Source organism: Tursiops truncatus, chromosome 13 (assembly GCF_011762595.2).
Source record: "Tursiops truncatus isolate mTurTru1 chromosome 13, mTurTru1.mat.Y, whole genome shotgun sequence".
Lineage (NCBI taxonomy): Eukaryota > Metazoa > Chordata > Mammalia > Artiodactyla > Delphinidae > Tursiops > Tursiops truncatus.
The window spans coordinates 31,346,510-31,369,865 of record NC_047046.1 but is presented as its reverse complement, the minus strand read 5'-3'; the positions used below and the strand labels follow the sequence as shown (position 1 = coordinate 31,369,865).

The 23,356-nt window shown below is 42.2% G+C and overlaps 1 long non-coding RNA gene across 1 annotated transcript; it reads right to left on the bottom strand.

Annotated features, from left to right (window-relative positions):
- Positions 1–3,552: 3,552 nt before the first annotated feature.
- LOC141276255 (uncharacterized) lies at positions 3,553–5,461 on the bottom strand. Its single transcript, XR_012325524.1, has 3 exons — positions 5,449–5,461; positions 4,124–4,183; positions 3,553–3,609 (listed from the first exon to the last, which is right to left on the bottom strand). It is a non-coding gene; the product is annotated as an uncharacterized lncRNA (long non-coding RNA).
- Between the last annotated feature and the right edge of the window lie 17,895 nt (positions 5,462–23,356).

The following is a 23,356-nucleotide window of genomic DNA, read 5'->3' as shown; positions in this document are numbered from 1 at the left end:
AAAACTTATGGTTACCAAAGGGGAAGGGTGGGGGAGGGATAAATTAGAACTTTGGGATTAACATACACACAATACTATATATACAACACATAAACAACAAAGACGTGCTGTACAGCGCATGGAACTCTACTCAATATCTTGTAATAACCTATAAGGGAAAAGAATATATATATTAAAAATATATATATATATTAAAAAAAGAGAAAAACAAGTCTTAAAAAAAAAGAAATTAAGGCCAAAAACTAAGTGAAAGTGGAATGTGAAATAGAAAGTACATTGCAAGCAGGTTTTAGCCCTGGGTTCATTTGCCAAACCTGGTGCCTTGCTCTTTGGCTTTTATGGCTGGTCCAAGAAGGAGAATGTAATAGGAGACCCCCTTGGTTTTTTTAATTGATGTGTAGTTGATTTATAATGTCATGCTAGTTTCAGGTGAATAGCAAAGTGATTCGGATGTGTGTATATATGTATGTATATGTATGTATATGTATGTGTGTGTGTATATATATATATATATATATATATATATATGGAGGCTCTACTACCATAGGAATGGGTCAAAGGGACATTTGAAGAAATAATTGTGGTGGATTTTTCAGAACTAATAAAAAATTTCAATTCAAAGTTTAAACCCAACAATTTCCAAACACAATTAAAGAGAAAAGAAATCAACATTTAGTTGCATCCCAATGAGACAAAGCAATCTTCTCAAAAGCTAGAGAGAAAACGCATATTATCAACAATGGCATGAGATTTATTCTGATGATTTTTATTCTGATATTTATTCTGAGATCTGATTTTTCACAGCCCAGGAGAGTGAAACTCTATTTTTAGTGCACTTAGAGAAAACAGATGTAAACTTAAATAATTTTCAGATCAATAAAAAAGCCAATAGGGCTTCCCTGGTAGCACAATAGTAAAGAATCTGCCTGCCAATGCAGGGGACATGGGTTTGAGCCCTGGTCTGGGAGGATCCCACATGCCACAGAGCAACTAAGCCCATGCACCACAACTACTGAGCCCACGCGCCACAACTTCTGAAGCCCGCACACCTAGAGCCCATACTCCGCAACAAGAGAAGCCACCGCAATGAGAAGCCCGCGCACGGCAACTAGAGAAAGTCTGCGCGCAGCAACGAAGACCCAACACAGCCAAAAATAAAAAAATAAAATACATAAAACAAAAAAATATGTAAAAAAATTAAAAAGCCAATAGCTTTTGTTAAGGAAATTCTGAAGGAAGTGTTTCATGAAAAGGAAAAGGACCCCAAATATAGATCTGAGATGTAAGAGGGAACATTGAGAAAGCATACATTTATGCAAACACTGGCTGTATAAAATAATATCAATCAACCCTGTTGGATGAAATAAAAACAAGACAGAAAAAGGCACTACAAAAAAAGGAATAATCAAAGTTATGGTGTTCCAAGTTTCTCGTATAATTTAGCAAAACTATGGAGCCATTGCTTGGCTTTAAACTTGGTTAAGTTAAACAATATGTCAACCGTGGAGTTGGTGAGAGACACGGGTGGGATTCCCAAGGCCGTGGTAATTAGTCATTTCTTAATCTAAGCTGTGGGCACACAGTTGTGCGTTGTATCCCTATTCTTTTCTCTTACACATCTTGGTATCTGCTCAGTGCTATGAATTAGCCAGGAGAGAAGTTCATGTGATTAGAAAGTTGAGTGAAATGCAATACTGCCTTCAAGGTGCTTTCTCTACAGCGAAGGAAATACACATGTAGGAACTGAAAAGCCACTAGGAATGTGCACATCAAATATCAAGTGATAGGAGAGGGCAGAGAGCAAAATGGGGCTCATTAAGCGGCCAGAGAAGATTTGTAAAAGGGGTGGCCCTGGAAATGAGGCTTAGAGGAAGAGTGCCTGCAATGGGGTGGGTGATTCTAGGAAGGACCTGGTGAGGAGAGGACCTGGAGTCACATGGAGCAGACAGAGAAGAGAGTCGTCATTGCAGATGGGAATACAGCTGAAAACACATAAAAGGGATGAATATTCTGTCTAGTTCTCAAATTGAATAGACCAGTTTGGGGTAGGTAATTGAAAATAAAAGCACTGATTGTTAGTGATGCTTTACCCACTTTTCTTCATTTCCTAGAGAGACTCTGATTGGAAGGCCAACACCGTTCCATTCTCAGACATCCCTATTTAGCAAGGAATCTGCCCTTTGATACAACTTGAAAATTTCTTCATACCCCTTGGTAATTTTTGCTCCTCTCTGCTTTCCTTCTTCCTTTCTGATCTAGAAGAATTTTCTTCCTTTTCCCTCTCTTATTGCATTGGCAAGGACCTTTAGTAAATGTTGAATAGAAGTGGTGAAGTGGGCATCCTTTCCTTGTTTCTGATCTTAGGGGGAAAGACTTTAATCTTTAGCCATTGAGTGTGATGTTATCTGTAGGTGTTTTCTAGATGCTCTTTATCAGGTCAAGGAAGTTTCCTTCTATTAGTTTGTAGACACTTTTTTTATTTTTATTTTTTTTTAATCAGGAATGGTTGTTGAACTTTGCCAAATGATTTTTCTGCATTTATTGAGATGATCATGTAGTTTTCTTTTTTAGCTTGTTAATATGTGAACTATATTGATTTTCAAATGTTAAATCGACCTTGCATTTCTAGAATAAACCCCACTTGGACATGATATATTACCCTTTTAATATATTGCTTGATTAAATTTGCTACAGTTTTGTTAAGGATTTTTACATCTATGTTCTTGAGGGTTATCGGTCTGTAGTTTTCTTTCCTGTAATACTTTTGTCTGGTTTTGGTATCTGAGTAATGCTGGCCTCATAGAATAAGTTGTTAAGTATTCCCTCCTCTGCAATTTCACTGAGGAGTTTGTATAGAATTAGTATTATTTCTTCCGTAAGTGCTAGATCTGCAAAGGGGTCCCCTCCAGTCTGCAGCTGAGTCATATTTTCTTACTTCTTTGCCTACCTAGCATTTTCTGATTGGATAACAATAAAGTTGTGATTTTTACCTTGTTAGAGTCTGGATATTGTATTACTATAAATATTTTTGAGCTTTGTTCTGGAATGCCGTTCATTTCCTTGAAAAGGATTCTATCCTTTTGTGACTTGCTTGTAGGTTTGTTGACTGGGTACAAGCACATCTGCTTTTGAAGTTTGTCCACTACTGAGGCAATACTACATGAGTCCTTTAACTGATGTAGTATATATTTTTAAAATTTATGTTGTTGAAGTATAGTTGATTTACAATGTTGGGCTAATTTCTGCTGTACAGCAAAGTGATTCAATTTTATATATATATATTATATATATATATATATTCTTTTTCATATTCTTTTCCATTATGGTTTATCACAGGATATTGAATATAGTTCCCTGTGCTGTACAGTAAGACCTGTTGTTTACCCATTCTATAGATAATAGTTTGCATCTGCTAATCTCAAACTCCCTATCCATCCCTCCCCCACCCCCCTCCCCCAACTGACGTGTATAAATGGCAAGGGTTCCACTCTGGAGCAAAAACGATGGCTGGTCCTGTGTGAGTTGAAGCAGCTGTTCTCTGTAATCCTTTCCGGTGGTTCTTTTCCTGGCCTCGGGTCATTTCATGACGTGCCTATGCTGACTGGTGCTCTGCAGACAGAGGGGAAGGGGCCGTTTGTAGATTTCTAGAGCTCTCTCTGTGGAGCTCTTGCCTCTCTGGTTCTCTGCCCTGAAAACGCCATCCCTTTGACCTCCTCTTCCTCCCAACATCTTCTCCTGAACTCAGGGAGGCTGCCCAGCTCTTCCTGGCTGCCCTCCCCTCCAGGTGATGGTGGGACTCACCTTGTTTGTTTCTCCTATCTCAGGAATCTCTGTCCTTTGCTATTGTCCAATGTCTAAAGATCATTGTTTCATGAATTTTGTCCTCTTTTTTAGACATCCCATCTTGACTAGACGTGAAAGTCTCAAATTTACTATCTACACTAATTTCGATTTACATGATTCTGTCTTTTCTGCTTGCCTTTCCACTTCTAATCAGATGCTAGGATTTCATGAAACCAAAGTCATGTCAAATGAGAATCCAGGGTTTGGAGGAAAGAAGGAACAGAGAATTAATCAAGTTAAAGATAAAACTAGTTCAATACCTTCACTGGGTTCCTCCTACCTGTGAAGCATCATGCTTGATGTCAAGCAGGTATCAGACGTTTGCAAAAGCCATAGTTCCCTATGGATTTAGAGTTGAATGCAGTTAAGAAACAGGTTTTCTGAGATTTCAGGATTACTCTTTGAAACAGAGAATACCCCTACCCATTTCTTTTTTTCCTCTGCTTCTCCCTCCATTCATTTCCTAAGCCTCCTAGAAAACTATTTCCCCAGCAAGACGGCCTGTGTTTGCCACTTGGAAGCTCTGCAAGCGTCCTTCCCTGGTTGCTAGGGGCTTCCTAAGGCTTCCTACTCAACTGTTCAGCCCTGATCTGAGAAGAAACGAGGAAGCCATTAGCCGCATCCACTCAGGGATGATCTTACAAAACCTGGCTCTTGTCTGCATCTCAGTTCATTTACGCGTTCTGTTTGTCCTGTAGTTGCTGATGCTTTATTTATGTTGGGCATTCGGGCAGCTGTGCTGGCCTTGTTAGAGCGGCTGGTGCCCTTGCGGGAGCATTCCATTCTGCTACATTTGTGTCATACTTTTGCAACACACTGGAAGGCTGAATCTGGGAGGTTCAAGGAAATGTCAGCCCGTGATGTGTGTGAGGCTCAGCTGTGCTTCTCCATCTACCAGAAGAAACATTACTAATTGATTTGTCATTTGCAAAACCACAATCCTAATAAACGTTTCATGAGAGGGTGCTACCAACTTTGACTGCAACACTGGTGGTCTCTGCAGGCTCCAAATCTGACATGAGCTGATTTTTAAACTTCTGCTTATTTTTTGAGCTGCCCGTCGAATCATATAGTAACTTCTCCTTAATAGAAGCTTAGCCAAAGAAAGGGCTATATCTTCCTGGTGGGGGTAGTCATGATGCTCAACTGTGCCCTCCCACATGAAAGAGAAGCCGAGGAAGATGTTTAGAAGGAGTAGAGACAAGTGAGAACCTACTAAGTGCTCGGACCCAGGTACCAAGAAGCAAACTCCTCCCTCCCTCATCTCTTCACACAGGGCTACAGTTAGGATGCAATCTCTGATTGTGTTCCTTGTGTTTATGTACCTTGTCTGGCTCCTCCGTGAGGCTGAGACCTGAATATGTGGCTTTAGGTGACAGGTGAGGTGCAGAGCAGTGGTTCCCCCAGATGGTACCCTTCACCTGCCAGGTCTGTCTGTACACAGCATCTCCATCCCTGGAACCAGCCCGGATGCTCACCTCAGCTCTGTGAGTTCAGGTGAAAGCCCTCGTGAGCACTGTCAGCTTTAGTGAACGTTGTGGGGTGGGGGGGGTGGGAGGGGGGGTTAGATCACGTGCTCCTCAGCAAAGAACTCGGAAGTCCTACCTTGACATTGACATTGATGTTCTCCAAAGTGATTTCTCAGCCATATGGCTGGCTGCAAAAACTCTCTTCTTCCCGTTACCCTATATCAGCCTCTCTGGCGTCTTTCCCCTCAAATGCCTTTCCTTTCTGTCATGGAAAGAACTTGGCTCTGTACCAGCAACTGCCCTCCAAACTTGCATCCCTGAACTAGTCACCGTTCTTCAGCAGAGCTATGAGCTGTCCAGGTAGCAGCTCCATCCTCTTCAGAAGGCAGCTGGTGGCCAGCTCTTGTTACTGATTCATTCTTTTCAATCTCACTTTTAATCCAAGAAGATTTTCAAGTGATTTTCCCAAAGGGGGTTCTGGTGGAGGAAATCTGCTCCATCACTTTCCATCAGAGTTCAAAGTACGCCTAGGAGATGGAAGGACCAGAGAAGGTGTTAAAGAGAAGGTGGGAATGGAGTTGGACCTTGACACAAAAGTAGACTTAATGGGTGGGGATGAAAACAGAGGACCATTTCAAGCTATTTTCTGAACTTCCAAGCTATTCACATGTTAACTCTTCCCAAACAGAAACATGACAAAAAGAGCTGATATTCTCTTCACATTCTCCATAGGAGCTGACTAGGAAGGGTTCTAAATCTTTCGTTTGGCTTTTTTAGGTCCCTTATATAGGTGATATCATACAGTATTTGTCTTTCTCTGCCTTATTTCATTTAGCATGTCCTCAAGCATATCCATGTTGTCACAAACAGCAGGATGTCTTTCTTTCTAATGGCTGAATAATATTCCATTGTATGAATACATACTACATCTTCTTTATCCATGTATTCATTGACAGACATTTAGATTATTTCCATATTTTGGCTATTGTAAAAAATGCTGCAATGAACATGGGAGCGCAGATAACTGTTTAAGATCCTGTTTCCATTTTTCTTTGGATAAATACCCAGAAGTAGAACTGCTGGGTAGTTCTATTTTTAATTTTTTTGAGGAACCTCCAAACTGTTTTCCATAGTGGCTGCACCAGTTTACATTCCCACCAGCAGTACACATGGGTTCTCTTTCCTCCACACCCTGGCCAACATGTCATTTCTTGTCTTATTGATAACAGCCACTCTAACAGATGTGAGTTTTGATTTGCATTTCCCTGATGGTTTGTGATGTTTGTCTGAGGAAATCTAGCTTCCATTGTTTCATTCACAGCTGACACTCCAGTGAATTCACCTGAATTAAGTCACTGAATATGCACAGATCCTTCTTTTCCTTGGTGAGGACTGCTTTGTCCTTTTCTCCATCATTCTCATTTCTAGCCTTTCACCATCTGCCACTGTTGATTTATGCTCTTCCTCATTTCCATTTCATAATTTTTAAAAATACTGACTTCTGACCACAGTTTCATACCTCCAAAGCCCTTAACTGTTTTTTTTAAGCTAGTAAGGAATACTAAAAAATAACATTACCAAATAACGACATAAAATAAAAACCAAATACCAAGAGCTGTTGGGTAAACTAATAAAACATTACAACTTTTCATCCAAACCAGAATGGATCATGGTGGGTGATTTCTCAAATCTAGATCACCTTTCCTTGGCGGCTGGGTCTCTAAAAAGATCACAAAGTCAGGGAAACCCAACTGAAAACGCAAACATCCTTGTGCACAGGGAGAGCTGCAGGGTTAGTGACAGTTATCCAAACAGAGGGGGTCCTTGCGGGTGGGTGGGACTGGGAGGGGCAAGCTCACTTGAAGACCCGGAGGAGAAAGGAAATATGAGAAAGCCTAGAGAAAAGGTTTGAAAAGCGATTTAACAAAGGCCAGAAAAGAAGAAGGAGAAGAAGAAGAAGAAGAATGAGGAGGAGGGGGAGAGAGGAAGGGGGAGGGGGAGGGGGAAGGAAATAAGGAAGTACATTAGGAAAATTAGGTAGTCAACATCAAAGGAATTGAGTCTGCTTCACCTTTTCTAATTCTTCCCTTTCCAATCTGCCTGTGTGTATTTACTACACTACATACCTAGTGTTTCTAGTCCTCTGTCTCTTATTCAATCCAGCATCACTGCTGAGTATCAGACACTTTGGCATCTGCTAGGGCAGCGGCACCAGGATGTGGACCCTGCCCTGAGCAGCAGCCAGAAGGAGGAGGCGGTGATGGGGGAGGGCAGGTGGGACATTGAAGATGTCATTGCAGGGCCGAATAGACTTTTGACAGGGTAATGGTTTTTATTAACTAATTACAAGGCTTAACATAATCCCAAGAATGACATTTTACAGGTTTAACAGATTCAGCAGTTCTATCAACTAGCTAGATTAGCCCCAATGTCACAATAAAACTCTTCTGTTTACTGAAAGTCTGTAAGACATTGAGCCCTAGGCGTTTTCCCAAAGAGTAGAATAGACAGTGAAACTAAATGGAATAGAAAATAAATGGAGAAAAGCAGGGGGTGGGGAGGGAACAGGAGGGAAAGAACAAAACAGAGAAAGTGCATGGAGTAAATATGAAAAGGACGCAGGGTTTGATGACTACTGAGAATAAGAGCTAGAGGGCTTTGGGAAGGTTATCGTCTTTGAAAGTCATTGTAGGAGCACGTTTGCACTCAGAATCAAGTTGACACAGCAACCTCTTTTCCTACAAGAGTATTCAAGAAAGATTTTGTCTTCAGCACCATCAACAAGCTTCATTTGAAATGGCCTAACCACAGTCAAGTCCTTCCATATAACATCCTGCCAAAAAGTTTCACAACTATCGTTTTGGAGCCAAGTAAATTATTTTTAACCAGTAGACACCAAAGACTCTTTCAAGTAGGTCATCAAACAGAAGTCTGTGTTCTTCCGCTGCTGATTCTAACCTCATAATTCAAAACAGTTGAAAGGTCTAAACATCAACAATGAACATACAAAATGCTTAACAAAAACCTAGCTCCTAAAGTGGGGAGGACTCCCGGGTCTCTGGTTTACCGTCTCTGGATTTATAGACAGTTGAACTGAGATGTGGTGCTCTTGAGTGATGCTCTCAGAGCTACACAGCTGATAGCAAAGCGGGGGCTGAACTTGAATCCCAGCATCCAGACTCCTGACAGCAGCATCTCCCCCCCACCACACCACCCTCTCCTCGTGAAGAAATAGTTTCAATCTCCTCTTTTTCTGCAGCCCCTCTGCTTTCAGGATTCTCCCGAGATTCCATATAAGGTCATAAGAGTAAGACTCGTGCATTGAACAGTCTGAGCTCGGGCACAAAAGTGAAATGTTTTTATTTTCTCCAACTGCTGCCTTTAACTATGCTTTCCTCTTCTTATCGCTTAAACACATCTTGGGTAAATTCCTCAGTTCTTTTGTTCATTTTATGTATTAAAAAATGTCCACTACCATTTAAAACTTCAATTTCTTGTCTTCTTGCCAACCCACCATTGAATGATTCTTAAAATTTACTTCACACGGAGAGAATAATTGCAACTTATTTAATTGTTCATCTTTACTATTTTTGTTGCATGTTCCATTACTTAAAAAAAAATTTAAACACTTTAATTTGAAATAATTTTGGACAGAGACAAGTTTCAAAATGGTACAAACAATTCCTACATATTCTTAGCCCATAATCCCCCAGTGATAATATTTTACTTCTTTGGCTTTATTATTCGGTTTTTTATATATTTTAAAAATACACTTATATGCACATTTTCCTAACCATTTGAGAGTAAGTTGTAGACGTTATGTTTCTTTGCTCCTAAATACTTCAGTGTGTATTTCTTTTTTAAAAATGACATTCTCCTATATAACCATGCAATGATTTTCAAAGCATAAAATTGACATTGATGCAACACTACAATCTAATCTACAGGCCTTATTCAAATTTCAGAATTATCTCACTAATGTCCTTAAAATAAAATGAGAAAATTAATTTCTTTCTGGTTCAAGATCCAATCAAGCATCACTCATTGCATTTAGTTGTCGTTTCTCTTTTGGCTTCTCTTATCTGGAACAATTCCTTAGTCAAGTGTGGGTGTGTCCGGGTGGAAGAGTGGGACGTAAGACTGCGGTTGTGCCATGGCCCGGGGGTGGGGGGATGGGGGGTGGGGGGGGAGTGGATGGACCACAGAGGGTTCCGGGAGGGTAGCACCAGGTGCCCTGCTACTCACTTTGCTAGTGTCATCCCATCCAGCCTCACTACAGGTCAGTGAGGAGGAACCATAATCACCATCTACAGACGGGGACATGGAGGGGCTGCACCTCAGCTGCCCAATGCCCTGCGGCTCGCAGGAGGGTGGGACCAGGACCTTCCTGAGACAGCACCGAGGCCTCCTCTGAGAGAGAGACTAGACTCGGCTTGTGGGACAAAGCTTTGTTCAAGGAACTGCTGCCATGGCGGTTAGATCGGGGATTCTGAAAAAGCAAAACACGAAAGACTGAGCTCATAGACACAGAGAACAGAGTGGTGGTTGCCAGAGGTGAGGGTGGGCGAAATGGGTGGAGGGGGTCAAAAGGTACAAACCTCCAGTGATGAAATAAATGTCCTGGGGATAAAATGTACACCCTGGTGACTAGAGTTAACTTTGCGTTGCATGTTTGAAAGCTGCTAAAAGAGTAGATCTTATAAGTTCTCACCACAAGAAAACAAAACTGTAACTATGTGTGGTGATGGGTGTTAACGAGACTCAATATGGTTATCACGTCACAATATGTACGGATGTTGAATCATGTGGTACACCTGAAAGTAATATAATGTTATATGTCAATTATAGGTCAATAAAAACAATTCTGGATTATGTGATGAGCCCATGCACACAGGACGCGTGTAAATGGAGGGGTGCATTAAACAGACAAATGTCAAAATATAGTAACAGAGAAGCGATTAAAGGCAAACGGGATACTACTACTCAGCCATAAAAAAGAATGAAAGTTTGCCATTTGCAGCAACATGGATGGCCTTGGAGGGCATTATGCTAAGTGAAATAAGTGAGACAGAAAGACAAATACTGGATGATATCACTTCTATGTGGAATTTTAAAAATTACAACAAACTAGGGAATATAACAAAAAAGAAACAGACTCACAGATGCAGAGAACAAACTGTGGTTACCTGTGGGGAGAGGGAAGGGGGAGGGGCAGTGTAGGGGGAGGGGAGTAAGAGGTACAAACTATTACATATAAAATAAGCTACAGGGCTTCCCTGGCGGTGCAGTGGTTAAGAATCTGCCTGCCGATGCAGGGGACACGGGTTCATTCCCTGGTCTGGGAAGATCCCACATGCCATGGGTCAACTAAGCCCGTGAGCCACAACTACTGAGCCTGCGCTCTAGAGCCAGCAAGCCACAACTACTGAGCCCGCAAGCCACACTACTGAGCCTGTGCACATAGAGCCTGTACTCCGCAACAATAGAAGCCACCGCAATGAGAAGCCTGCACAATGCAACGAAGAGTATCCCTTGCTCGCCACAGCTAGAGAAACCCCACACACAGCAATGAAGACCCAACACAGCCAAAAATACATTTAAAAAATTAAATAAATAAAATTTTTTAAAAAGTGAAAATAAAATAAAATAAGCTACAGGGATATATTGTACAACATGGGGAATATAGCCAGTATTTTATAACAACTATAAATGGAGTATAACATTTTAAAATTATGAATCACTATGTCGTACACCTGTAACTTACATAATATTGTATATCAACTATACATCAATCAATCAATCAATAAAAACAATACACAAATAAACAAACAGGAAAGTCAGGTGCCTTCTCTGTTGTTTTTTTTCTCACATCAGATTTCCATCAGCACCCAGATGTTTGTTCCTTTCAGTGAGCATTTATTGAGCACCTACTGTGTCCTCAGAATTGTTTCAGGGATCTGGGGAGATAAGGAGCTTGAAATCTACCTGAGCTGAAGGAACAGACTGAGACAGTGAACAAATCTGCGGATAAGCGGGTTTGGAAGAGGAGCCTGACATTGAGGGAAAGCAGTTGCGCTTGGATCTGCCCCAGGACCCCCCTGCTCACCAGGAGAACATGCTGTGACTGGAAAGAGCTGACTGTTGGCACAGCTTGGCTAAGAGGAAGGTCCAGGAGAGGAAAGGACCAGGCTCGCCCTGCACGGATGAAGTTCCTGGCACTCGAGCCCCGGGGCAGCCGTGGAATTGGCCGTCTTTCCTGTGCTCTGTCTAGTATCCATTCATGGGCTACCTATGGAGATGGGTCCTATGCGTTTTATGTGTATTAAGCCATTTAATTCTCACAGCACCCTTATAAAATACTGTGATTATCTCCACTTGACATATGAAGAAATGGAAATACATACAAGCTAAGTACCTTGCCCTGGTTCACATGGCCTTTCAGTAATAAATCTAGGATGACAACCCAAGATGCTCAGTGGCAACCAGGGCTCACGACATTGACCACCAGGCTGGGCTGCCTCTCACTGCGGTGGCTCTGAGCTGGCAGGCAGGGGCATGCTCTAATCAGAGTAGTAATAAGCCACTTTACTAAGAAGAAAAGCTGTGCAGAGGGATGCTGGCTAGTCACATGGTAGAAAGAGAACAGGATTTAGATCAGAAGACCAGGTGTTGATTGAACTCTGATACTAACTAGTTATGCATCAGTTAACCCCACTGACTCTCAACTTCCTCATATTTAACCTAAGGTTAACAATATCTACCTCACGAGTCTTCTGAATAGCAGATAGACTGTATAACTGTGTCTAAAACAGCTCCTGGCACTAAGTAAATACGCGGTAAACAGAAGGTGAGTGAAAGATCAGTGAGAGATGCTTCATAGACACAGGTCTGATTGCCCTTGACGAGAGTGTGAAGTTCATGAACAAGGACAAAATAAGCGTCAAACGTGTGGGGATGTTCAGTGAATGAATCTAGGGGTGTCTGTGGGGGAGGGCGGGTGGTCTATATGTATAATAGCTGCCATTCATGGGGCAACTGTCATTTACTGAGGTCACCATGAACCTTCAATGTACCATTAATAACCATGAATTAAGGCATTTTGTTATGTACTTTGGGTTTCACCGTTACATGCATTTTACAGATGCTTAAGCAGGGACTGTTCTGAGACATGGTGGTCCAGCCACCGTGCACATGTCTATGAAACCTAGCAACAGGCAGGCCTTGCTGCAAAGATGTGGCCAACTTAGCCCCAGAGCTCCTGCCTCCAGCTATGCTACTGAGGAAACCTGGGCTAAAACAGATGAAAAGAAATTTTTTTTGGTACAAGAAAATACATTGAAGTAGATATGTATAGGAAAAAGCTCGAAATTTACATATGCAAAACATTAACTGGATTGTCTCCATACTTTTCTATACTTTCTATTTTAAAAACTTTAAATCAATAAAATGGTTATTTTAGCAAACGGTTGAAACAAGCACATTTCTTTCTTCCAAAATTAACAGACATGATCTGTAGACATAAGCTGAAAAGCCATAGTGACAATAAAGAGATTTTCAATGGATGTCCCATTAGTGTAAATTCAGGAGAAGCTCTGGGTGTTTTCATAACCTACTATTTTATACTCTCCTCGTTTCAGTTGTATTTTATTGAGGCTTAAGGAAATAAGAAATGTTGATTTTCATATGTTGAACAAGAATCACTTGGAATATATAACAATGTAGTTAACATGGCAGGCTTATTAAATATGTTTCTATAATTCTATAACTTCTTTAGGTTTTAAAGACAGTCAAATTACTTACACGCCCTGGAATTTCAAAAACTTGTCAACAATGCTGCCCTCTGAGGCTTACGCCAAACTAAAATCCACTCAGCCTCAAAGAGTCTCTTTTGGCAAAAATTGGATGTGTAGGCTTAATAGTAAGTCCCAAAGCCCCACAGCATTCCCTGTTACTGTTTATTCCCCAGGGACCAAGCTTAATGTGAGGAAAATAAAAGCTGCCTTGGATTTTTCCTGCTTTCGCCAGAAGGCGTTAAGTCTGACTTTCATTTCCCTACAACGGTCTCACTTGTAGTGAGAATCTTGACTCGCAGGGTAGGAAGGGGCTCCGGGGAATCACCGCCTACAAACGGCCCACATCATAGACAAGGACACGACCCAGAGACTATGACCATCCCCTCTGTGAACCTGCTCTGACTGGAGCTTGGACTGGATCACCATGGTTAATAAGAGGCATCATCCATGTTTCAAAAACTTAGAAGAAACAGTCAGCTATCCACACAACTCATCCATTTGATATATGAGAATCTCGCTAAAGAACTGAACTATTGATAGCTGGGGAAGATGGCGGAAGAGTAAAACGCGAAGATCACCTTCCTCCCCACAGATACACCAGAAATACATCTACACGTGGAACAACTCCTACAGAACACCTACTGAACGCTGGCAGAAGACCTCAGACCTCCCAAAAGGCAAGAAACTCCCCCACGTACCTGGGTAGGGCAAAAGAAAAGAAGAATAAACAGAGACAAAAGAATAGGGACGGGACCTGCACCAGTGGGAGGGAGCTGTGAAGGAGGAAAAGTTTCCACACTCTAGGAAGCCCCTTCGCGGGCGGAGACTGCGGGTGGCGGAGGGGAAAGCTTCGAAGCCGCGGAGGAGAGCGCAGCAACAGGGGTGCGGAGAGCAAAGCGGGGAGATTCCCGCACAGAGGATCGGGGCTGACCGGCACTCACCAGGCCGAGAGGCTTGTCTGCTCACCTGCCAGGGCGGGCGGGGCTGGGAGCTGAGGCTCGGGCTTTGGTCGGAGCACCGGGAGAGGGCTGGGTTTGGCAGCGTGAACACAGCCTGCAGGACGTTAGTGCGCCACGGCTAGCCGGGAGGGAGTCCGGGGGAAAGTCTGGAGCTGCCGAAGAGGCAAGAGACTTCTTCTTCCCTCTTTGTTTCCTGGTGCGCGAGGAGAGCGGATTAAGAGCGCTGCTTAAAGGAGCTCCAGAGACGGGCGCGAGCCGCGGCTAACAGCGCGGACCCCAGAGACGGGCCTGAGACGCTAAGGCTGCTGCTGCCGCTACCAAGAAGCCTGTGTGTGAGCACAGGTCACTATCCACACCTCCTTTCCGGGGAGCCTGTGCAGGCCCCCACTGCCAGGTTCCCGGGATCCAGGGACAACTTCCTCAGGAGAACGCACGGCGCCTCAGGCTGCTGCAACGTCACGCCGTCCTCTGCCGCAACGTCACGCCGTCCTCTGCCGCAACGTCATGCCGTCCTCTGCCGCAATGTTACGCCGTCCTCTGCCGCCGCAGGCCCGCCCCGCACTCTGCGCCCCTCCCTCCCCCCGGCCTGAGTGCGCCAGAGACCCCGAATCAGCGGCTCCTTTAACCCCGTCCTGTCTGAGCGGAAAAACAGACGCCCTCCAGCGACCTACATGCAGAGGCGGGGCCAAATCCAAAGCTGAGCCCCTGGGAGCTGTGAGAACAAAGAAGAGAAAGGGAAATCTCTCCCAGCAGCCTCAGAAGCAGCGGATTAAAGCTCCACAATCAACTTGATGTACCCTGCATCTGTGGAATAAATGAATAGACCAACGCATCATCCCAAATTGAGGAGGTGGACTTTGAGAGCAAGATTTATGATTTTTTCCCCTTTTCCTCTTTTTGTGAGTGTGTATGTGTATGCTTCTGTGTGAGATTTTGTCTGTATAGCTTTGCTTCCACCATTTGTACTAGGGTTCTATCCGTCCGTTTTTTTTTTCTTTTTTTCTCTTATAAATTATTTTTTTATTTTAATAACTTTATTATATTTTATCTTACTTTATGTTATTTCACTTTATCTTCTTTCTTTCTTTTTTCCTTCCCTCCTTCCTTCCTTCCTCCCTCCCTCCCTTCTTTCTTTCTTTCTTTCTACTTCTACTAATTCTTTCTTTCTACTTTACCTCCCTTTTATTCTGAGCCGAGTGGATGAAAGGCTCTTGGTGCTGCAGCCAGGAGTCAGGGCTCTGCCTCTGAGGTGGAAGAGCCAACTTCAGGACACTGGTCAACAAGAGACCTCCCAGCTCCACATAATATCAAACAGTGAAAATCTCCAAGAGACCTCCATCTCAACACCAGCACCCAGCTTCACTCAACGACCAGCAAGCTACAGTGCTGGACATCCTATGCCAAACAACTAACAAGCCAGGAATACCACCCCACCCATTAGCAGAAAGGCTGCCTAAAATCATAAAAAGTCCACAGACACCCCAAAACACACCACCAGACGTGGACCTGCCCACCAGAAAGACAAGATCCAGCCTCATCCACCAGAACACAGGCACTAGTCCCCTCCACCAGGAAGCCTACACAACCCACTGAACCAACCTTAGCCACTGGGGACAGACACCAAAAACAATGGGAACTATGAACCTGCAGCCTACAAAAAGGAGACCCCAAACACAGTAAGATAAGCAAAATGAGAAGTTAGAAAAATACACAGCGGATGAAGGAGCAAGATAAAAGCCCACCAGACCTAACAAATGAAGAGGAAATAGGCAGTCTACCTGAAAAATAATTCAGAATAATGATAGTAAAGATGATCCAGAATCTTGGAAATAGAATAGACAAAATGCAAGAAACCTTTAACAAGGACCTAGAAGAACTAAAGATGAAACAAACAACAATGAACAACACAATAAATGACATTAAAAATACCCTAGATGGGATCAATAGCAGAATAACTGAGGCAGAAGAACGGATAAGGGACCTGGAAGATAAAATAGTGGAAATAACTACTGCAGAGCAGAATAAAGAAAAAAGAATGAAAAGAACTGAGGACAGTCTCAGAGACCTCCGGGACAACATTAAACACACCAACTTTCAAATTATAGGGGTTCCACAAGAAAAAGAGAAAAAGAAAGGGACTGAGAAAATATTTGAAGAGATTATAGTTGAAAACTTCCCTAATATGGGAAAGGAAATAGTTAATCAAGTCCAGGAAGCACAGAGAGTCCCATACAGGATAAATACAAGGAGAAATATGCCAAGACACATATTAATCAAACTGTCAAAAATTAAATACAAAGAAAGCATATTAAAAGCAGCAAGGGAAAAACAACAAATAACACACAAGGGAATCCCCATAAGGTTAACAGCTGATCTTTCAGCTGAAACTCTGCAAGCCAGAAGGGACTGGCAGGACATATTTAAAGTGATGAAGGAGAAAAACCTGCAACCAAGATTACTCTACCCAGTAAGGATCTCATTCAGATTTGATGGAGAAATTAAATCCTTTACAGACAAGCAAAAGCTGAGAGAGTTCAGCACCACCAAACCAGCTTTACAACAAATGCTAAAGGAACTTCTCTAGGCAGGAAACACAAAAGAAGGAAAAGACCTACAATAATGAACCCAAAACAATTAAGAAAATGGGAATAGGAACATACCTATCGATAATTACCTTAAATGTAAATGGACTAAATGCTCCCACCAAAAGACACAGATTGGCTGAATGGATACAAAAACAAGACCCATATATTTGCTGTCTACAAGAGACCCACTTCACACCTAGAGACACATACAGACTGAAAGTTAGGGGATGGAAAAAGATATTTCATGCAAATGGAAACCAAAAGAAAGCTGGAGTAGCAGTACTCATATCAGACAAAATAGACTTTAAAATAAAGACTATTAGAAGAGAAAAGAAGGACACTACATAATGATCAAGGGATAAATCCAAGAAGAAGATATAACAATTGTAAATATTTATGCACCCAACATAGGAGCACCTCAATACATAAGGCAAATACTAACAGGCATAAAAGGGGAAATCGACAGTAACACATTCATAGTAGGGGACTTAAACACCCCACTTTCACCAATGGACAGATCATCCAAAATGAAAATCAATAAGGAAACACAAGCTTTAAATGATACAGTAAACGAGATGGACTTAATTTATATTTATAGGACATTCCATCCAAAAACAACAGAATACACATTCTTCTCAAGTGCTCATGGAACGTTCTCCAGGATAGATCATATCTTCGGTCACAAATCAAGCCTTGGTAAATTTAAGAAAATTGAAATTTTATCAAGTATCTTTTCTGACCATAACTCTATGAGACTAGATGTCAATTACAGGAGAAGATCTGTAAAAATTACAAGCACATGGAGGCTACACAATACACTACTTAATAACGAAATGATCACTGAAGAAATCAAAAAATACCTAGAAACAAATGACAATGGAGACACGACCACCCAAAATCTATGGGATGCAGCAAAAGCAGTTCTAAGAGGGAAGTTTATAGCAATACAATCCTACCTTAAGAAACAGGAAACATCTCGAATAAACAACCTAACCTTACACCTAAAGCAATTAGAGAAAGAAGAACAAAAAAACCCCAAAGCTAGCAGAAGGAAAGAAATCATAAAAATCAGATCAGAAATAAATGAAAAAGAAATGAAGGAAATGATAGCAAAGATCAATAAAATTAAAAGCTGGTTCTTTGAGAAGATAAACCAAATTGATAAATCATTAACCAGATCATCAAGAAAAAAAGGGAGAAGACTCAAATCAATAGAATTAGAAATGAAAAAGAAGAAGTAACGACTGACACTGCAGAAATACAAAAGATCATGAGAGATTACTACAAGCAACTCTATGCCAATAAAATGGACAACCTGGAAGAAATGGACAAATTCTTAGAAATGCACAACCTGCCAAGAATAAATCAGGAAGAAATAGAAAATATGAACAGACAAATCACAAGCTCTGAAATTGAAACTGTGATTAAAAATCTTCCAACAAACAAAAGCCCAGGACCAGATGTCTTCACAGGCGAATTCTATCAAACATTTAGAGAAGAGCTAACACCTAACCTTCTCAAACTCTTCCAGAATATAGCAGAGGGAGGAACACTCCCAAACTCATTCTACGAGGCCACCATCACCCTGATACCAAAGCCAGACAAGGATGTCACAAAGAAAGAAAACTACAGACCAATATCACTGATGAACATAGATGCAAAAATCCTCAACAAAATACTAGCAAACAGAATCCAACAGCACATTAAACGGATCATACAACATGATCAAGTGGGGTTTATTCCAGGAATGCAAGGATTCTTCAATATACGCAAAACAATTAATGTGATACACCATATTAACAAATTGAAGGAGAAATACCGTAAGATCATCTCAATAGATGCAGAGAAAGCCTTCGACAAAATTCAACACCCATTTATGATAAAAAACCCTGCAGAAAGTAGGCATAGAGGGAAGTCTCCTCAGCATAAAAAGGCCATATATGACAAACCCACAGCCAACATCATCCTCAATGGTGAAAAACTGAAACCATTTCCACTAAGATCAGGAACAAGACAAGGTTGCCCACTCCCACCACTCTTATTCAACATAGTTTTGGAAGTTTTAGCCACAGCAATCAGAGAAGAAAAGGAAATAAAAGGAATCCAAATCAGAAAAGAAGAAGTAAAGCTGTCATTGTTTGCAGATGACATGATACTATACATAGAGGATCCTAAAGATGCTACCAGAAAACTACTAGAGCTAATCAATGAATTTGGTAAAATAGCAGGATACAAAATTAATGCGCAGAAATCTCTGGCATTCCTATACACTAATGATGAAAAATCTGAAAGTGAAATCAAGAAAACACTCCCATTTACCACTGCAACAAAAAGAATAAAATATCTAGGAATAAACCTACCTAAGGAGACAAAAGACCTGTATGCAGAAAATTATAAGACACTGCTGAAAGAAATTAAAGATGATACAAATAGATGGAGAGATATACCATGTTCTTGGATTGGAAGAATCAACATTGTGAAAATGACTCTACTACCCAAAGCAATCTACAGATTCAATGCAATCCCTATCAAACTACCACTGCCATTTTTTACAGAACTAGAACAAAAAATTTCACAATTTGTATGGAAACACAAAAGGCCCCAAATAGCCAAAGCAATCTTGAGAACGAAAAACGGAGCTGGAGGAATCAGGCTCCCTGACTTCAGACTATACTATAAAGCTACACTAATCAAGACAGTATGGTACTGGCACAGAAACAGAAAGATAGATCAATGGAACAGGATAGAAAGCCCAGAGATAAACCCATGCACATATGGTCACCTTATCTTTGATAAAGGAGGCAGCAATATACAGTGGAGAAAGGACAGCCTCTTCAATAAGTGGTGCTGGGAAACTGGACAGGTATATGTAAAAGTATGAGATTAGATCACTCCCTAACACCATACACAAAAATAAGGTCAAAATGGATTAAAGACCTAAATGTAAGGCCAGAAACTATCAAACTCTTAGAGGAAAACATAGGCAGAACACGCTATGACATAAATCACAGCAAGATCCTTTTTGACCCACCTCCTAGGGAAATGGAAATAAAAACAAAAATAAACAAATGGGACCTAATGAAACTTCAAAGCTTTTGCGCAGCAAAGGAAACCATAAACAAGACCAAAAGACAACCCTCAGAATGGGAGAAAATATTTGCAAATGAAGCAACTGACAAAGGATTAATCTCCAAACTTTATAAGCAGCTCATGCAGATCAATAACAAAAAAACAACCCAATCCAAAAATGGGCAGAAGACCTAAATAGACATTTCTCCAAAGAAGATATACAGACTGCCAACAAACACATGAAAGAATGCTCAACATCATTAATCATTAGAGAAATGCAAATCAAAACTACAATGAGATATCATGTCACACCAGTCAGAATGGCCATCATCAAAAAATCTAGAAACAATAAATGCTGGAGAGGGTGTGGAGAAAAGGGAACACTCTTGCACTGTTGGTGGGAATGTAAATTGATACAGCCACTGTAGAGAACAGTATGGAGGTTCCTTTAAAAACTACAAATAGAACCCAGCAATCCCAATATGACCCAGCAATCCCATTACTGGGCATAGACCCTGAGAAAACCATAATTCAAAAAGAGTCATGTACCAAAATTTTCATTGCAGCTCTATTTACAATAGCCCGGAGATGGAAACAACCTAAGTGCCCATCATCGGATGAATGGATAAAGAAGATGTGGGACATATATACAATGGAATATTACTCAGCCATAAAAAGAAACAAAATTGAGCTATTTGTAATGAGGTGGATAGACCTAGAGTCTGTCATACAGAGTGAAGTAAGTCAGAAAGAGAAAGACAAATACCGTATGCTAACACATATATATAGAATTTAAGAAAAAAATAATGTCATGAAGGACCTAGGGGTAAGACAGGAATAAAGACACAGACCTACTAGAGAATGGACTTGAGGATATGGGGAGGGGGAAAGGTAAGCTGTGACAAAGCGAGAGAGAGGCATGGACATATATACACTACCAAATGTAAGGTAGATAGCTAGTGGGAAGCAGCTGCATAGCACAGGGAGATCAGCTAGGTGCTTTGTGACTGCCTGGAGGGGTGGGATAGGGAGGGTGGGAGGGAGGGCGATGCAAGAGGGAAGAGATATGGGGACATATGTATATGTATAACTGATTTACTTTGTTATAAAGCAGAAACTAACACACCATTGTAAAGCAATTATACTCCAATAAAGATGTAAAAAAAAAAAAAAGAACTGAAATATTTTGGGGAGGGGATTAAATCCATTATGCGAAAGTCTTTGGGAATGGTATTTTAACTTTGGCTTCTCCTAGTTGTGTTGGGGGAGAGAAAGTAGGGTTAATGCCTAATTATGTAGTTATTTCTATAATGTGGTTACAGAGTCATTTCTTTACCTATGTTCTCTCCAGACCTACTCCATAGAAGCTTGAAAACAGAAAACCATATCCTAGCCACAGTTATTCCAGCTCTGTATACGTTTAAGCCCAGAGTTTTCTTATGGTTCCAGCCAGGGCTGTTGAGTCAGACTAAATGGGTTTGAATTCTGGTCCTGCCATTGAGTAGATACTTGAAGTTGGGCAAGCAACTTGATCTTGCATTAGCAACTTGACCTCTCTCTGGCTTCCTTTTCCTCATATTAAAATGGAGTTAATTTTAATATTCATCTTCTATGTAAAGTGCCTAGTGCAGTGCATTTCACATAGTAAATATTCGATCAATATTGGCTATTGATAAGTGCTCAAAAAGTATTTATTGGAAAGAATGTATTAAGGGGAAAGAGAGAGAATTGTCACAAAGAAGAAAGCCATGACTCTTTCTCAAACCACTCCAGCTCCTGCTGGTCTCAACATTTCAGATATTCTAGCATAATTTATCAGGCTCATGGAAGCAGAAGAATTCTATTGTCACATGAAATTTACATATATAAGGTGTGATCTGCTCCAAAAACCTAGGATACAAATTTAGTCACGTTACTCCCCCACCCCTTCCCCAATTAATACCTATGGTATACTCAGATATACCATAAAAAAAAGTCTAGAGTGGGCTTCCCTGGTGGCGCAGTGGTTGAGAGTCCTCCTGCCGATGCAGGGGACACGGGTTCGTGCCCCGGTCTGGGAGAATCCCACATGCCGCGGAGCGGCTGGGCCCGTGAGCCGTGACCGCTGAGCCTGCACGTCCGGAGCCTGTGCTCCGCAACGGGAGAGGCCACAACAGTGAGAGGCCCGCATACAGAAAGAAAAAAAAAGTCTAGAGTGTCCACCTTTGTCCAGGAATGCCTGGGGCTTAATCAGTTGAAAGGGGTCAGAGTGCTCTCAAATGCCAAGTGGGGCAGAGATGGCCTGGCACTGTCTTACACTTCCTGCCGCTCCACCTCAGTGGATGGGCCTGCAGCTTCCCCGGGGCGGCACCCAGCCAGAGCCCAGCTCAAGGTCCTGGCTTGGTGATGACTGTTCTGAGACCACAGTCAGAGGACCGGCACTGCTGTCCAGGAGGCCCAACTGCTATGCCACGGCTGTGTCAGCAAAAGCCGTAGGCCTGCGGGCCACGCCAGCCGTTGCAAAGCCCATACGCCCTTTTCTCAGAACCTGGGCCATCAACCTCGATATCTCTTCTCCCCTTAACCACAACTTATTTTTAGGATTATTTCACCTATGCAGATGTGTCCGCCTGTGCCCCCGCCTGTGAGTTTGCCAGGGCCGTCACACAGAGCTCCACAGACTTGGCCGGTGGGGGAGCTTAAACAGCAGAAATTTATTTTCCACAATTCTGGAGGCCGCAAATCTAAGAGAAGGTGTTGGCAGGTAGGTTGCTTCTGAGGCCTCTCTCCTTGGCTTGCAGATGGCCGTCTTCTTCCTGTGTCCTCATGTGGCCTTGTCTCCAAACACGGTCACATTCTGAGTTACTGGAAGTTAGGATTTCATTGTTGGGTATTTGGGAGCGGGGGCACAGTTCAGCCCACGACACCAACAACTGACTACCTACTTAGGATGTAAGTTAACTTGTTCAGTGAGAGAGATGGAGAGAGAGAGATGGAGAGAGGTGTGTACCCAGGGAGGCCTCTCCAGGCTACTTTCCAGGACAATAGGTACCATGCTTTCCTTACTAAGTGGACAGTCAAGGGCTGTCCAAACATTTACAGAGCACCCTACCAAACCCAGGAGCTCTCTGTAGAACAGAGGACCCCAGAGCTTCTCTGGGAGAAAATGGGAGTGTGGTCAAGACCCCTTCACCCTCTCCTCAAGGAATCACCTCTGACCAGTACCGTGTAAAACCCCATCCTGGAGGATTCCAGGTGTCCCGGCTCCTTCTGTTATTTTTTCACAACGACATGCTTCACTGCAGTTTGCATCGGTATGTATGTTATGTCTGCCGATCCTTAACTTTGGGAGCATAACTCTGCGACTCACATTCAGCCTGGCTTCGCTCCACGGTCCGGATAAGCCTGAGACCTGCAGACACCCTGGCTTTATTTTTCCCCTTGGCTTCTTTTCGGAGACGGGCTGGTTAATCGCCCTGCTCAGCTGTGACACCCAGAAAAGCAGAGACAGGAAAGTCAGACACGGCCTCCCCTTGACCTGTTTGCACACACCAGACCAATAAAGTGCGGGCAGAATGACAGTGACAGCTGCCCCGTGGTGTTCAGAGGGACCCGAGAGGTTCAGTTCTGCAGCCTCAGGGACAAGGGTATCATTACAG